At 41.8% G+C, this 14,816-nt stretch overlaps 1 protein-coding gene across 1 annotated transcript in view; it reads right to left on the minus strand.

Annotated features, from left to right (window-relative positions):
* The window catches only part of Lca5 (lebercilin LCA5), a 50,195-nt gene extending 35,586 nt beyond the window's left edge, over window positions 1-14,609 (minus strand). Inside the window, 1 exon segment of the mRNA XM_037208235.1 lies at window positions 14,522-14,609. The gene's annotated coding sequence lies outside the window, so the exon portion shown is untranslated.
* Between the last annotated feature and the right edge of the window lie 207 nt (window positions 14,610-14,816).

Genomic DNA, 14,816 nt, shown 5'->3' on the forward strand with positions numbered 1-14,816 from the left:
GTGGTGGTGCATTCCTTTAATCCCAGCACTTGGGAGGCAGAAGCAGGTGGATTTCTGAGTTTGAGGCCAGCCTGGTCTACAGACTGAGTTCCAGGACAGCCAGGGCTACACAGAGAAACTCTATCTCAAAAAAACAAAAACAAAAAAAGAAAAGAAAAATATATCTAAGATTGACTATAAAAATGTAAAACAAAAGTATGTTTTTAAAGTTTAAAACATATTTGGTGAAAAAAAATCATCCTTAGCACATAAGGATAGCATCCCATACAAAATAAGGTAAAAAATGAAATGAGAAAAATAGATGATAATACTCCCAAAAAGGCAATATACATTTTTATTCTATTCTATTACCAAAATGCTTCAAAATAGTAACAATGTGGCCAGAGCTACCACCAGGAGATTCTGAGAGAAGAACTTTGGCAAGATATATTTATTTTATTTATGGTTTCTAAAAATTAATTGACTTTGGATTTTTGAGAAATGTTTGTAACCAAGAATGGCCTTGAACTCATAGCAAGCCTCCTGCCTCCACCTCTTAACTGCTGAGATTACAGGCAAAAGACACCATGCCCATCTTATCTATGCTTTTGACATTTAATTCAATAATTCCATTTCTGGTCCCCCCCCCATCTAAATATGAGGAAAAGTAAAAATGCTTCATGTAATATTATATGATGGTCTTCAAATCTTTCAAAGACCTACAGAATATGGCATTTAAAATGTTTTGTTAACTTAGGGCTTTTCATGACAATGAGATACATCTGCTCCTGGAAGCACCAATTTACTTCAGATATGATGGGCATTGAAGAAACTCCTTATGGAGTTTGCTTTCAGTGTGGCAAGGTTAACCATTTGGGCAAGAAGCTGCTCTTTCCTGGCCTGACTGACAGTATGTGGTATACTGAACATGCAGGACCCACGGGAAAGTGACCACTGAACTTTGCCAAAACAAGGTTGGTGTTGCCCTTTAGGATTCCTGCTTCACAGAAGAAACTGCCAGACATTCTGCAGGACACAGAGGAAAGTGACTGACAAACTTTGCCAATATAGGTAGGACAGTTTCTCAAATTTCTTGCTTCATTGAAAAGTCTGCCAGATACTATGGGCCTGTAGGCTGAAGATGGATGCCCCAAAACTGCAGAAGAACTTTGGGTGACTGTCCAGGCAGTCAGATGTCTCTGTCACTGCTAGAGTTTTTGGAAGTTGTATGCAATGCACTTTTTGTTTACTTAAATAATATTATATCCTTCTGGGGCCTTTGGTGGAGTTGAAGACTAGCTAGTTATAGTTGCAGCTTTCCTTAGATATGATAAAAAGTAAATTAGGTATAAAATTTGGGATTTACTAAGGATAGATTATGGAGTATTTTCTTTAAATGTACCAGACATAAATTAATTGGAATTCAGTACATTGTGAATGTAATCATTACTTGATAATTGTTCTTACTGTATACAATCTTACTATGTTAAAGTTAAAGCCTTTCATTTTTGTTTAGAAAAAAAGGTGAGGAAATGTTGGGAAATATTATTTTAAGGTTGTGTTACTTTTGTTTATGTTGCATTTGTTTAACTCTGTGCAGCTGTATTGTGTTACTTTGCCTGTCTAAAACATCTGCTGGTCTAATAAAGAACTTAACGGCCAATAGCAAGGCAGAAGAAAGGATAGGCAGGGCTGGCAGGCAAAGAGAATAGATAGAAGGAGAAATCTTGGAGAAAAAAGTAGAAGGAAGTAGCCAGAGAAGAAGAGGACATCGGGACCAGCCACCCAGCTACACAGCTACACAGCAAGCCACGGAGTAAGAAATAATAAAGGAAACAGAAAGAGAGAAAGATAAAGCCCAGAGGCCAACAATAGACAGGCTCATTTAAGTTAAGGAAAGCCGGCTAGAAATAAGTCAAGATAAGGCCGGGCGTTTATAATTAAGTATAAACCTCCACGTGTGATTTATTTGAGAGCCGGGTGGTGGGCCCCATCTCACTGTGACCTTGGCTAACCAGGATGTTCTCAAACTAAGAGACCCACAGGTCTCTGCCTCTGCCTTCCAGTGCTCCCAAGTGCTGGATTAAAGGTGTGTGCCACCATGTCCAGGTTATAATGCAACTTTTAAAACTGGAAACAACCTAAATAAACAAATGCTTAATTTATCACAGATTAAGAAAAGGCCTGGAAAATCAGTACCATGCACATCCTTGGGAACATACAAAAATCTTGTGTTCAAAGAAATGTTTACACTTATTATGGTAAAGAAACCTCTAACTAGTGCATACCACATATCTAAAATGCACATATACACTGAAACGATGTGGAAATAGTGAGGATTCTTCCCATTCAAACTCAAGAACTGGAAACGATCTGAAAAGCAAGGGATGAATTAGCACACAGAGCCTGTTGGAGCAAACGCATTGCAGATGACTCATATTCTCTCCTCTCCCCAATATATTTGTGTTGCTAATGCAACTTTTATAATGAGAACAATTCCTCTCTTCATATTTGAGAGACAGGGCCTTATTGATAGTTACTATTAATAGTAGGGTGCTTCTTAATACATGGAAAGATGTATGCACAATGCAGTACTACTACTCACCATGCTATGATAAACTACAATGACCAGAATGCCATCAGGAAGGAGCTGGTTTTTTAACAGACTGTAAGCTATTGAAGTTATGAAAATGATCTTTATTTGCTCTATAGTCTGGAAAAATCTCCAGGATAGGCTAAGAAAAAGACAGAACTGGGGGCATCGCTCAGAAGCATACCACTGGCCTAGCGTGAGCAGCATGTGTAATCTGTGGGGTGAGGAGGAGAGCACCAGGAGACAACAGCACCCAAAGCACAGCAAGTGTGCAGTGAGGGGCAGATACAGTGTGGAAGCTTTGTCCCCAGAAGGGCTATGCTCAGGTGGATGGTATCTTTAAGAGACCAGATTTATACAAAGTAATTAGGTCATGAGAGTATTACCCTTGGAAGGAATTAACCCTGGTCTCCCACAGAGAATTTTTGAGATGCTGTGTTGTTTCTACAAAACCAGGCCTAGACCAAACATGATTCCACACACCTGTAATCCCAGCTACAAGAAAGAATGAGGCAGGAGGATCATGAGTTCCAGAGCAGCCTGGGCAACTGGGCAAGGCTCCTTCTCAAAGCAAAATAAAGGGGTGGGATACAGCTCAGTTGTCAAGAACTTCTATAACAAAGAAAACAGACCTTATTTCAGGGGGTGCCCATGGATCAGGTCTGACCCCCGAACCCCTATGACTTCTTGTCTCACCATGATCACCATCACGGATGGCTTCCATCATCTGTAAGAGGTCCTCACAGCAGACCAAAGAATTGCAGCTGCCCAATCTTGGGCTTCCAATCTCTATACTATGAGCTAAATAAACCTTTCTTCTTTGTAAGTACTCAGCTTCAGTTATTCTGTGACATGACAGGAAAAATATATAACCTTTTACCTTAAAAAACAAATACAGGGATAAGTAAAACATTTAAAGGAATGCGTTCTCTGAGGGTAGGGCTGTGCAGTAGAACTCTCAACCACGCCAGCAAAGTTCTAGTCTATTCTATGAGGTCAACGACTATTTCTGTAGTAGAACTTAAAATGTCACTCATGTGACTGAAGAGCAAGTGCTGATTTAGTTCTAATGAATTTAAATTTTAAAAGCAACATGTGCTGGTGGTTTTCTTACTGAAAAATAGCTACTAGGAAAGGGAAAAGGAGAGTTCAGGGTCAGTAGTGGACGCTAACCTCTACTGTACCTAACTGTTTACAGACTTGACTTCGGAAATGATGATTTGGGGGGAATTAATTTTTTTTAAAGAAAGTCCTATACATCAGGAGAAATTAAACAAATGAGGTAAACAATATTCAGTTGGTGACAAAAACATAAAGTAGCCAGCTCAAATTACTTTAAAGCACAACGTGCAGGGTGGAAGGCAAGGACTGACCCCTGAGGTTGTCCTCTGAGCCACACAGATGCACACAGACACAGACACACAGACACACAGACACAGACACATACAGACACACACACGCACACACACACACACACACACACACACACACGCACACCACAGTAAATACACACACACACACACACACCACAGCAAACACACAGTCAAAAGTTTCAAAAACGACAAAAGCAAACAACAAAGCTGTTAAAGGCTGGTCTGGGTGATCTTCGTGGGCACTCCTCTCATTCTCATGCTAATACTCGTGTACCGGGGACAAAGCAAGCGGGCAGCTGTTGCACTACTTGGGCACTGGAATTTTCAATATGGAAAAAACAAATATCTGCTTAGATGAACGCTAACATTCTTTTTTTTGTATTTTATTTTCAAGACAGAGTTTCTCTGTGTAGCCCTGGCTGTCCTGGAACTCCCTCTGCCTCTGAGTGCTGGTATTAAAAGTACGTGCCACCACTGCCCGGCTGAGCCCTAACATTCTTAAGCCCAAAGTCTGAGTCAGAAGCATCAATATGAATGTATGGTGGCTTTTATGTCTTAATTTTTTTCAATGAGAAAAAGAACATTTTTATATCTATGTCCACTGAGAAATCCTAGAAACAAGAAACAAAAAAGGCACACCCACACATCGTATCTAAATATCACTTCCTCGTAAAATGTCTGACACCATGTCTGAAGCTGGAGGTATGTAAGATTAACTGAAGAATCCAGAGGTTTGGTTATTTCAGAAAGCAAAGAAGCAATGAGATGATGCTGAGAGACTCTGAAAAAGGCTTATGTGCCAACTCGAAGAAGCACTTAGTGTCAAGACTGAACACTTTCATCATTTATAGGGATTGCATAAGCACGGGATTAAGACAGGAAATACACTTAAGCCCGCAAATTCATGAGATGCTAAATGAATCTCCAACTAATGACTTTTACAAAATAGTCCAGGGGGAAACCAGGCATGTACCTGGCCTGTGCTGCCAAGGCTGTATCTCAAAATCACAAGAGAAAAAACACTTCTTTATAGAATTATTTTCAGCAAATAGTGGAAAAGAAAACATTAAAATGCAAGATTAGAAGTCTGTCCATTTTAAATCTGAATCTGGTCAAGCCTCCAAATAGAATTCAATCTACAGGAAATGCAGCATCTTCCTGAACAAACTGCAAGGAGCACAAACTGTGCTCCAGAGGTTGTCTGTGTATTGAGTCTAAAGAAACATCCTGCGCATGCCATCGCTATGGTACCTAGACAACTCTTAGAAGAGAAGAGAAGACGACTGAGCCAACTTAAACACAGACTGAGCGCTACATGCTAAGGAATTGCTGTGGCTTTGGGTGAAATGCAATTGTGCAGTTTGTATTTGTTATGAATCTTTGCCTTTTAAAGAAATTTGTTCAAATACTTCAAAATAAAAATTAAGTGATGTCTGAGGTTTGCTTCAAAATATCCCAGAGAAGGATGCAGATGAAAGATCACTAAGAGCTGGCAGCTGTATGGATGAGGTGATGAAGAACATCTTCATTATCTGGCTACCACTGCTTCTCTGAATGGATAGGGAGCTGGAGAGAGAGGAAGAGAGAACCTTGGGGTCCAGTGCAGGGTCTTGCACATGCTAAGTACATACTCTACCACTGAGCTATATCTCCACTGAAAACTTAATTAATACATCTTAGCTTGATAGTGCCTGCCTATCTCAGACTGTTAAAAATTCACTAATGGACCTGAAATCAATAGTTCTAATGGCTATTGATATAAAGTACTAATATACAGAAAGACAAAATGCTAATCAAGTCTGGAGAGAGGACTCAGTCAGAAAAAGGACTTGCCATCCAAGTATGATGGCCTGGCACATTTAAAAAGCTGGTTTCAGTGGCACATATCAGTTATCCCAGTGTTTGCCTCTCTAATTGGCTAACATGAGGCAAACTGAAGTTTCATTCCATAGCCAACTTTATTCAGAGCATCAGACAATTTATACCCTGAGGGTTAAGAGTCACATAAGTGTACAATCACAAGGCCAAGCTGCATGTGGCAAAAACATTCTTCCATAGAGGCATATAAACAAATAACAGCAGCAAATTGCAATGAATAATCTGAAGTAAACTCACTGTCTGCTACACCTGGAAGGAACATGAAAACACGTTCCACGAACAAGTCTGTGTTTTGAAGAAACTGAGATACAAGACTCTTGTCTTATTTTCTTGAAGTTTTATCACAAGCACTTAGAATTCTCCTCCAATGGCTCCATCCTTGGACCATTCTGACATCCCAAAAGTGGAGCTGAGGAGACAGGATGATCCCTGAGGCTTACTGGGCAGCCAGCATAGCCAAACTGGTGTGCTCCAGGTTCTCACACAGTAAGGTAACAAGCAACTGAGGAAGACACCGTGTCAACCTCTGGTCCCTACATGTATATATACACGTATACACACCAAAAATAAATAAATACCAGACTGGTTTGTCCCCTCTGCCATCCACACAGCGGGACTATTAATAGCAAGTACTAGAGAAATGATTTGAGGATAAATGGGATAATTCAGCAACTATCATACAATTAATTACATTCCATTTGAATGCTAACAATGCTATCGTTAATTATGTAAGATAAGATGTATTGTTTTCATTTGCATACCGGAAGTAGCTCTCTGACCTCGTCCATCTAGAAAACAAGGTGACAGCTGGCTTGGCAAGGGGGAGGAACACACAAAACAGCACTCTCCCCTCTTCCCAAGAACTTACAGTCAAAGCACACGGAATTCCTACACCCCATTATCCAGCTCCTACTCCCCACAAGTATTTTAAAGGTTTAAACTTTTATGCTTAGTCTCCCTTCATCTATGGTCAACAGGGTCCATAAGTATTAAATGGAAGATTCCAGAAATAAACAACACACAACTTCTAAATTGCACACTGCTCATAGCATCACAATAATGTCTCACGGCATTCCACTGTCCAGCGTGGGATGTGAATTATCTATCCACCCAGAGTACGCACACTGCATATTCTACCTGACCATTACTCATGGTCAGCTTGGTTAACAGGTCAGCTCCACTGAACCACAATGCTTATGTTTAGGCAACCTGTTGCCTGCAAGATGTAGGACGTTCATCTATTTCTCCAGCACCAGGTCTGCCTGCACACCACCACGCTCCCTGTCATGATGATAATGGACTGAACCTCTGAACTGTAAGCCAGCCACCACAATTGAATGTTTTCCTTTATAAGAGTTGCTGTTGTCATGGTGTCTCCTCACAGCAATAACAAACCCTAAGCCTTCAAGAAGCATTCTCTTTTCTACCTGACACCCAAATGTGTAAACACCCAACGTACCAGCCGCATTGGCTTCCTTCCCTTTACCTTCACTGCCCCCTTGGGTCATCTCTAAGTCTGACTTTCAGAGTCCAATATCCCCTCTTCCTATTGGACAGGTCATTTCAAATTCACAAGTTCAAAGTTAAAATACCTTCATCCCACCTGACTCTTTCCTATTTTTCCTGACCTCATTAGGGGGACTCCTCTCTATTAAATGGCCCAAGTTACAAATCTAAGATTATTCTGGATCCTTCTCTCTTCACATCCCTAAGTCATCTACAAAACCTGAGAGGTTAACCTCCAAATACTGCACTGTAGATCTACCTGCTTCTCACCATCGGTACTGCTCCTGCCCAAGCCTGAGTCGCCATCTTCTCTCAGATGGACCGCTGCACTCACTACTGACAGCCTGCTTTCATTCCCACAGCTAATTCTTCACGTGGCAGCCAGAAATAGCAACCAAGAGCAGAGATTAGACAGCAGGGCTTCCTCCCTCAACCCACCTCAATGACTTCCTAAAACCATCAGACTCCTTAAGTTCCAACCCATCCGAGACTCAGCACTCTGCTTCCTGCCCGTCTTCGCATGCCACCGCTCTCTTCTCTTTCCCAAGCTAATGGCATCTGTGCTCCCCGCCTGCCAAACCTGGAGCTCGCTTCATTCCCCACCTAGAACTTCCCAACAGTGGCTCCCTCACCCTGGACTCAGCACAAAGGCCACCTTCTCAAAAACACTTCGGACTGAACTTGATCACAGTGAGCCCAGTCGCTTTATTGTGTTAGGCTGTTTTACTGTCTGTCTAGGCCTTTTAGCACTGGAAATACTCTTCTATTTACTGTCAAAAATTCTCATGGGCTTATTTTAAATAACTGAGAGATCTAATGAGACTTTAGGCAAAGTGAAGTTCACCTGCATTTATATCTATCATTTGTACTTTACTGATATTTTTGGTTTAGAGACAGGGTCTCAGGGAGCCCGGGCTGGTCAGCAAGTCACCATGTAGCTGAAGATGGCCTTGGTCCCTACTGCTGTCTCCCAAGCAATGGGATTACAAGTATGAGTCATCACAGCTGGCTTAGAAATATTATAAAATGAATTGAATTACCTATCTTTAAAAAAAAAATGTGTAACTTAAAGAAACATAGCAACAAAATGACTCCTAATGGCGTTCTGATAGACTCCTAGAGCAGGGTCTCAGTCAGCCATCATCAGAGAAGCTTCTTCCTGCAGGAGATGGGAACAAATACAGAGACCCACAGCCAGACAATACACACACACACACACACACACACACACACACACACACACACAGAAAGAGAGTTCTTGGAACACTCTTTTCTAAATGAGACGTCTCTATCAGACACCCCTCACCTCTCCTCACCCCACCTCCTTCCCCACCCACAGCTCAGGGAACACTGTGGAAGAGGAGGCAGAAAGATTTGAAGAGCCAGAGGGATGGAGCACAACAATGAAATAAGGCCTTCTAAACACAGCAGGACCAAAGCACATATGAACTCACACAGACTGTGGCAGCATGCACAGGCCGGAATAGGTCTGGGCCTGATGGGGTCCCCGCACTGAGAGGGTAAGTGAACACAGCCCCCATCCCTAATTCAGAAGCTGTCTCCAACTGGTAACTGCTCTCGCAAGGGAAAATTAGTTCTCCAACAGAGTTTCACTGGGTAAACAAACCACTCTTGAGGGCAGGTCCCATGCCCAGCAGTAAACGACCAACAGAAAAGAAACTCAGTGGCATTCTGGAGGTCCTCTGTCTCATAATGCTTTGCTGGGGCTTTTGGTTTCTGTTTGTTTACCTTACAGGTCGTTTGTGTATATCTTGTTTTTCTCCAGTTTTGTGTTTTAAAGGCTTTCTCTGTGTGAATGTGTGCATGTGTGCATGCGTGTGTGTGTGTGTGTGTGTGTGTGTGTGTGTGTGTGTGTGTCCCCGCATCTGTACGTGTTTCTTGTGCTTTTTCTATGGCTCTTTTTCTCTGTTTGTCTTGTCCTATTCTCGTTTGTTTGATTTTGTTTACTTTATTATTATTATTAGATGCCTGTTCGTTTTCTAATAAGTGAGAGAGAGGGAGGGAGGGAGAGAAAGAGAGAGAGAGGGAGAGAGAGAGAGAGAGAGAGAGAGAGAGAGGGTTTCGATGGGAAGGGAGGAGGAGAGGATGGGGAAGGGTTGGAAGAGGGGAAAACATAATCAGAATATATTGTATGAAGAAAATCCATTTTCCATTAAAGAAAAAAAAAGATGTGCAACTTACAGAATCCTGAAGATTTATGTTCCAAGTGTAGGTTTCCGAGTCATTTAAACTAGTCACTGTGACCAGAAGTGAATCAGTGATCAGTTTCTCCTGAGGGGTGGAATGCTTTATGTATTTCATCAGATTAAAAAGTTAGCTAGCTAAAAGCAGTGTGTGTGTGTGTGTGTGTGTGTGTGTGTGTGTGTGTGTGTGTTGCTAATTAAATCTCTAAGAATAGTTATTTTCCTAAAAATGGCCAAGAGCACTACTACAGCAATGTCAGGAAACTGTCAATTCCAAACATTTCATTTTTTATCCAAAAGCAAATTTCTTTAACAAGAATCCCCAAGAATACAGGTGATACCTAGCTGGTCAGGACTCCTCCAGGGCTGGAATGCCTTCTTTATCCCCAGGTTCTCATGGATGGTAAAGTGAGCTGCGATCTGCAGAGATCACTGTGTACACACAGCAATCACACAGCTCAGCTCACGTGAGTCTAGGAACAAAGTGTATAAAACCAAAGCCTTGTTAATTCCCCAACAAAACCCTGTGCTGGGTTTCTGTGTATGAAACATCGCTTCCTGGTTACCTCTGCTGCTGGCAGGCAACAGGACAAGAAAACTAAGAGAAACTAAGAGCAACAATTAGAATTAAGGAGCTCTGTTTCCTCAAGAAGGAAAAAAAGCATGGAATGATAAGATGAAGGTAAAGAACCACAGTGCTGCTTTCAAGCTACAGCTGTAAATTCTATAGAGAACATTAAAAGATTAAAAAGAATGAAAATTCAGTTTCCTCACTATATTTACATGCTTCTGCATATTTCTACAAAAACTTACTTTATTTGCATAAAATCTTCTCTCCCTTAAATATCAAAATATATTTGTTTAGGCCGGGCGTTGGTGGCGCACGCCTTTAATCCCAGCACTCGGAGGCAGAGCCAGGCGGATCTCTGTGAGTTCGAGGCCAGCCTGGGCTACCGAGTGAGCTCCAGGAAAGGCTCAAAGCTACACAGAGAAACCCTGTCTCGAAAAACAAAAAAAAAACAAAAACAAAAAAAAAAATTTGTTTAAAACTTGGAAATATTAAAATGGTTAAACTATGTTGTATTTTAAAGTATGGTTTTAGTATGATCAGTCAGACCACAGCAAATGCTAGCCTTCACATCTCTGACACAATCAGCTTCTTTAAAAAATTTTTTAAAAAATAGTCAGCCAAATGAGAGCATAACTGTAGTATGTATTCCCAAAGTTTAGTCAAACAAATGAAAATACCACAGAGCGTTCTTTCATCCATCCATAAGACACTTGTTCAACACCCCCCAACTGTCAGACATGGAACGTTGAATAAGTCACAAATAAGAAATGAGTAAGATAACTCATTCCCTCACATGAACAAACGCTGCGCCAAGAAGAGGAGAAATAATACAGCCGAATACAGCTGCTGGCGGTAAAGGAAGGAGAGGTAGTGAAATGAGAGGCAGGATTAGTGCCAGAAGGCAGCTGGGAGGTGTCCAGAGGAGGCAACGGTCGGTTTCTGTTCTCGGGCATTACTAGAGGTTAAGCACAGCATAATCTGGGGGGGGGGGGGGGGGGGACTGGATGGGCAGTGATAAATTCGGTTATTAAAAGCAGGCAGCTGGTGAAGAAGGGCTTCTTCCAATACAAGCAGCAGCACCTGTCAGAATAAACGGGTTAGCAAGGGCTGGGCATGGTGGCCATGCCTTTAAACCCAGAACCCAGAACGCAGCCTGGTCCCTATATCAAGTCAGCTAGGGCCTGATAACAAAAACATGCAAATAGTTACTTCAGATTGCAAGTAGTTACTAAGGATGTGAAACACAGCTCAGCAGAACTGAGATATGTGGTCATCAGAATATGTACGTGGGACGTCTGTTTACTGCTGCACCTCTCACAACAGCAATGATAGGGATCAGCCTAGAAGTCCACCAGCAGGTGACGTTATAAAGAAAATAAGGTAGATGTACACAATGGAAACGTATTCACCTGTAAAAAATGATACTGCAGGGAAATGGATGGAACTGAAGATTGTTCGGTGTCATTTTAAATAAGTCAGACTCAGAAAGACAAATACCTCATGTTATCGCATGTGTGGAATCTAGGTATAAATTTATATATGAGAATGGAGGAACAGGTCTAAAGGAAGTAGGAGGAAAAAGGACAGAGTAATGAAAGTCATTTTCACTGTATAGTAACCAATAACTTTTACACACATAATGCATGAGCTTTTGAAAATTTAATACACACACAAAAAGCCAAAAAAAAAAAAAACCCTAATAATCTTTTCTATATTGGTTATGTGTTGAAACGATATTTTGGATTACTCAGTAACCATATATTAAAATTAATTTTATCTGCTTATATTTTTGTATGCTTACTGCAAAATAAATATGCTTCACATTATACTAATATTGGACAATTTGGTTTGAAATGAATCCACTGGCTGTGAGCATCAGAGAGTAATGAGTGAGGCTGGATCGGGTGGAAGCTACAATCACAGGAAGACTTCTTATGGAAACAAAGGATTCTCAGGAACATTAAAGCACTCAGACTGACCTTTACAAAGGTCCATCTCAACCCAAGAAATCGAGGTTTGATCTACAGGAGCATAATTAGAGATATGGAGCTTCAAACTGATGTTAGAGATACTGACCAAGTCAAATAAACTAGAGTTGATGATGGATTAAATGTGGTCTATGAGAAGAACCCGAATTTCAAAGTTTTTGACTTGTAAAACTGGATGCAAATGATACCATCCAGCTGCATGGGGTTTGTCAGTTACCAGACATACTGAGTTTGGGGTGCCCATGGGCAGGTTAATCTGAGTGGAAATACCTAAGGTTGCCTACATAGGAGTTGGAGAGATGCAAAACTGGGGGTTATAGATGGTAGGAGCTAACAAGAAGGATGGAGTTGGCCAAGAAGGATGGAGTGAGAAGAAATAATTGAAGATTAAGTTGTGGTGGGCAGAAGAGGGTGTCCGGACTCCAGGGTTGACAACAGAAAGGAGGACCAGAAGGGGACTGCTTGAGTCTTCTAGCAAGTCTTACAGAATTCTTTCGGTGACCTTAAAGAGATACAGCTGTGGGAATTATCTCTTCTCCAAGGGCCTCAACTGATTTTTGACATCTGAATGACAGTTTATCAACTTAAAAGACTCCAAGCAAACTAGTCTTTCCTGTCATACATTTGAATAAACACATTAACCAATGTGCAACCATTCACAGGGCAAAATACTGTAAATGATAATATAAAACTGGAGTGCCGAAAGAGGATCGAAAGAATACAGATTAATGAGCATGGGCAAAACGAAACCTCCATTTACCTTTTTCCTCGATGCCTGTTATTTATTTATAATATGTGTATGGGTGTTTTATCTATCTATTTATTTATTTACCAATATGTGTGGGTGTTTATCTATCTATCTATCTATTTATTTATCAATATGTGTATGGGTGTTTTATCTATATATCTATTTATGTGTATGGGTGTTTTATCTATCTATCTATTTATTTATCAATATGTGTATGGGTGTTTTATCTATATATCTATTTATTTATGTGTATGGGTGTTTTATCTATCTATCTATTTATTTATCAATATGTGTATGGGTGTTTTATCTATCTATCTATTTATTTATGTGTATGGGTGTTTTATCTATCTATCTATTTATTTATCAATATGTGTATGGGTGTTTTATCTATCTATCTATTTATTTATCAATATGTGTATGGGTGTTTTATCTATCTATCTATCTATTTATTTATTTATCAACATGTGTATGGGTGTTTTATCTATCTATCTATTTATTTATTTATCAACATGTGTATGGGTGTTTTATCTATTTATTTATCAATATGTGTATGGGTGTTTTATCTATATATCTATTTATTTATGTGTATGGGTGTTTTATCTATCTATCTATCTATCTATCTATCTATTTATTTATTTATCAATATGTGTACGGGTGTTTTGCCTGAAGCTATGTCTGTGCACCTTATGCATTCCCGGTGCCCAAGAAGGCCAGTAGAGAGCGTTGGATTCCCTGGGACTGGAGTTACAAACAGTTGTGAGCAGTCATGTAGCTGCTGGGAATCAAACCCGTGTCCTCTGGAAGAGCAGTCAGTGCTCTCAACTGCTGAACTAAATGATGACTTTTGATCCCAAAGACATCTCATCCTGAACGCACAGGTTGGGCATAAACATGTATGTGGTCACGCATACTCTGCTTGGGCGATGAGCTTAGACCCTCAAATTTCGGGGTGGAGATGAGCAGACAGGGGCTGGCTGGTTCATGACAGAAAAGACACAAAATCAATCCTAAAAGAAAATCTACTTCCATAAAACTTCCCTCCACACCACCCAAACATAGGTACAAATATCTCCATAAAATGAATCCTCACAACGAATCTGCTGTTCACTGCACCCCCTCACCGGGGGAAAAAAAAATACTGCCGCTTGATAGATGCCATTACTTTTCGAGCCCACGAAATGAGTAAGAGTTTACATTCAGGTGAACTGGACCGGCCCTTCACATGGAGAAACACTGTCCCCTTGTTCACCCCGCGCGAAGCAAAGCGTCTGTCCCCACCCCAACGCAGCTATGTCAACAGGTAGGCTTGGCTAACTACTTTTATTCGTCACATTCCATCCCTCAAGGATATATTAAAAGTAACTCATAGCCTGGGCCAAAGTGCCTTTCCCGCTTAATGACAGTGTAATAATAACACCCTGTTTCAGAGCCTCTGAAAGGCTCCACGCCCACCCCTCCGGATCGCCACCAGCCTCCAGAGGTTTCTCTCTGGTTAACTTCACCCTTCTCTGGATCTGCCTGCACCGCACGTTCCTCCTGCTTTGGGGGCTGACAAACCCCGCGCGCCTAACTTTCTCCTGCTCCGCCCCGGTGCCGCATCAGCCGCCCCGCCCCGCATCACCCCCATCACATCCATCCCCCGGCCGCAGACCTCCTCTCTCGGCCGCGGCCCGCCCCTTACCCTCCAAGTGGACGCCTCCCGCTCCTGCCTAGATCACCGGCCCGAGCCCCGAGCCCGACCGACAGCTACGGCCCGAGGCGAGGAGTACCGGGACGCTACGGCTTCGGGGAGTTTGAAATCCCTCACTGTAGGGACCGCGGCTGTGGGCGGCGGCTCGGCGGCCTCGGCTCCCGGGCAACGGAGCGGAGGCCCAGCTTCCACCGCGGGAGGACCGGTCTCCGCCTCCCCGAGTTCCCATTGGCTGCTGGCTCCATACGGCCATTCCTATTGGCTGGTGTGACACCGGAAGACGGGA

This window comes from Peromyscus leucopus, chromosome 7 (genome assembly GCF_004664715.2).
Source record: "Peromyscus leucopus breed LL Stock chromosome 7, UCI_PerLeu_2.1, whole genome shotgun sequence".
In the NCBI taxonomy this organism is placed as follows: Eukaryota; Metazoa; Chordata; class Mammalia; order Rodentia; family Cricetidae; genus Peromyscus; species Peromyscus leucopus.